The sequence below is a fragment of the Oxyura jamaicensis genome, assembly GCF_011077185.1.
Source record: "Oxyura jamaicensis isolate SHBP4307 breed ruddy duck chromosome 1 unlocalized genomic scaffold, BPBGC_Ojam_1.0 oxy1_random_OJ101307, whole genome shotgun sequence".
Taxonomy (NCBI): Eukaryota; Metazoa; Chordata; class Aves; order Anseriformes; family Anatidae; genus Oxyura; species Oxyura jamaicensis.
The window spans coordinates 15,045-18,367 of NW_023303188.1; the positions used below are offsets into that span (position 1 = coordinate 15,045).

The 3,323-nt window shown below is 33.6% G+C and overlaps 1 long non-coding RNA gene across 1 annotated transcript in view; it reads left to right on the plus strand.

The window, feature by feature from the left end:
- The first annotated feature begins 615 nt into the window (after nt 1-615).
- Nucleotides 616-3,323, plus strand: part of LOC118156876 — a 14,070-nt gene continuing 11,362 nt past the window's right edge. The window contains exons 1-2 of the long non-coding RNA XR_004746474.1: nt 616-778; nt 867-1,056. This is a non-coding gene — a long non-coding RNA (uncharacterized LOC118156876). The remainder of the gene's footprint in view (nt 779-866; nt 1,057-3,323) is intronic.

Genomic DNA, 3,323 nt, shown 5'->3' on the forward strand with positions numbered 1-3,323 from the left:
GACACAGCAGACAGCATTTTTGGCATTCAAATATATTGTAAGACACTTTTGTCAGTTGGACCTGTGCTTCAAAGCAGGTGCCTAACAGCATAAGCCTGAACTATTTTACCTTTTTAAAAGACTTTGCTGGCATGAAATTTATACCAATGACAGAATATCATTTTTATTATTAGTGGCACGGATATATTAAAGTGTTATGGAACCTAATTAAGTTCAAAAAGAATAAAAAACACACATGCTCAGATTTAAGACAATATATGTGCTACCAAAACATACTTTATACCCTATTGAACTCTTAAATAATATTATCTGGTCTGACAAAAACATGATCATTTAAAAGTTAGAAATATTCTTTTTTTGAAGACAATGCCCTAGAAGTTTCCATGCAGTTATGCAAAGTCATAGCAAAAACTAGTTCCCTGAGGGAAGGAAAAAAAAAAAAATCATTAAAAAAAAGTCAGAACAGAAGGAGCCTGGTTATAAATAGTAAAAAATGCCTATTATGATCATCTAACAAGATCACTCACATAAACAGACAATTTTATGCAGTGACTGTGTCCAGCAATATGGTATTGAATGTTTCAAAAGGCGCCTACGCTTTTAAAGAGCCTCTGACAGGTAGGAGTCATTTCCTTTAGCAATCCGGCCAGTTACTTTCATCATCTTCCGTTCCCATCCGATTCCTACCTTGAAGCATTTTGACCTCAGCCATTGGATCTTGTTACACCTTTGTCACTTGGACTAAAGAGACTTTTGATGGCAAGCAGATAGCAATCAGGTCAGTATCTAGATCTCTCATCTTCTTTAAGCCTCCTCTGAACTTCCAAACTACCAAGGTAGGGCACCTGACAGTCTCACTCTCCCAGGCAGCCAGCCCTTCCCATGACACAGGACTTCCTTGGTGACAGCTGAAGAATTCGCACTGAATATGTTTCCAGATACAAGAGACTGCTCACACTAAAGAGACTGATCGTAAGTGATGATTGTCACTTAACATTATGACAGCACTGATCGATTTTGAATCTTCAGCCATACATCTATGACAACAGATTCAAGGTACTCTATTCATATAGGGTTGTTCTGCTCTACTTTCAACTCTGTCCTTTAGCAAACCTTGCTCCCTCAAAGCCTGAACAAACAAAAAAACTTTAAAATCCTTTTTTTTTTTTTTTTTTTTTTTTTTCCCCTTAGTATTCAAATGTATTTGTACCCATCAGTGTTGATACCCTCCTCCTAAATCTTTCTCATGGAGATAACACAGCATCTACTTGCATTTCATGATCTCCTTTTCAAGCTCTAAACATCAAAGTTAAAGGAAACAACCACACACGCACACACACAAAAAAAGCAAAAACCTACTATCTTTTTCTACTCTACTACCATTGAGATCAAATTTAAATAGGTCCAACAGTTAGTTCATAAACACTTCCTCCACGATGTCATCATGGAAGGAGTTGTAGGGTTAATGAACAAAAGAACATATTTTAAAAGACCTTCAAGCAATGTTGAAAAAATTCTAGATCTGACATTTATTATTATGCAATTCTCATTTTTATTTTTATTTTTTCATTCTCAAATGCTCTATTTTTAAGCTTTAAATTACAGCATTTTAAAGACTTCGGTAAACATTATAAGTGGTCTTTCTGTATGTTTCTTATTTTCTTGAATAACAGTAGATTTTGAATACTGAATGGTGTATTTTTCATATGTTGTATGATTAAAGCTTATTTATTCACTATTTTTGTGTTCAGGTGGCAGGGAAGAGAATGGTACTAGGTCTTGTACTGCTGCTCACTTTGGAAACACAGCTACAAAGAATTATTGTATAAAACAACAGCTGATATATCAAATAGTATTAACACATGAACTAAGGTACTAAAGTACTTGCACCAATAAAAGTTTGTTAACACTTTACTAAATCAAAATAATCAGAATTGGCTGCTCTCCCCAAACCTGACGTCAATTGTACCTAACACAGAAGCCCTCCTGTTTTGATCTGTAACACAATCAAATCACGGTGAACCTCTTTGGTGTACAGCAGAATTATAGGATTTGCAAATTTCAGCCAGATTTTTAAAGTAAATGCTATTTTTTTAACCTCATATTTAAAGCAGATCAAATACAAACAAGTTTCAAAAGAATGGCTGCTTTGTTAAAAAAGTCAAAATTCAAGAAAGAAAAAAATCCTTTGAAGAGATTCAGAAGTAACTCAAAATAGAGACATCTTAAATCACTATCATTTGAATATTTCGTGTTTATGTTTAAAACTGAGCTGTTTTCTTTTAAAATACCTAAGAAACACAGTCTTGTACCTATAAGCTAGATCATTTTGTACAGTCCAAATCTCATATTGAGCACTACCAGTATTTCAAATTTTAATTGGAAGAAATATGAGTACTAAAGGACAGTATTATTAATTTGAATAAATGAAAATAAATTAAGGAAAAAATTAAAGAGTGAATGATACACATGAAATGCTTTCAATAATTAAGAAGAAAAGTTGAGTAAACTTTCATTCCTACTGCCTACTATAGTAAAACAGAGTTTCAAGCAATGGGAAACTGCCTATTTTTCATTGAACATGCAAACCAAATATCTATTTTACTGAATCTACTACCACATTCTGCTATAACAATGTTAACAGATTAAAGGCATCCCAGCCAGACCCAGTACAGTGGTATTAAGTTCCTGAAAGCACACTTTAAAAAAAGTTAGAGACTTTAGTATTACCTTTATTAGTACTGCCTAGCTTATGACACAAGTGTAAGAGCACGGGTGGTCAACACAACCAAGAAACACAACATTGTTTTAACACTAATTAACAAAACCAAGACCCAGTCCAAAACAAGTTGAAAGAAGGTTAAGTATAGGCCTTAAATGTATGAAAGAACAACTGCCTCTCCTGATTTGAAATTAGATCACACTTTTAAAATGTTAACAAAATGTACTGTCTCAGTTACGGTAACCTTTATTGTGTTTTAAAATGCATGCTCTCCAAAGGGTAACTTTTTTTTTTTTTTTTTTCAGAACCTCCAAATTGATATCTTAATATCTACTAAAGGTTAACAGTTACCTTCTCCAGAAAAAAATGTCATTCCCTACTACATTCAGCAAGATATGTTAGCAGATATAACACCTGCATGCTTCTAATCCATTAATGCCGAAAGAAATCATAGAGTGCTGTACCTACTGGACCACATCTTTTAAAAGCTGCTGATGACAAATACAGCAGTGAATGAAGCAATATACTACACTGTAAAAATAATTAAATGTTGAGGCATTTGGTAATAAACATACCAAATGCAGATAGGGATGTTAAACCA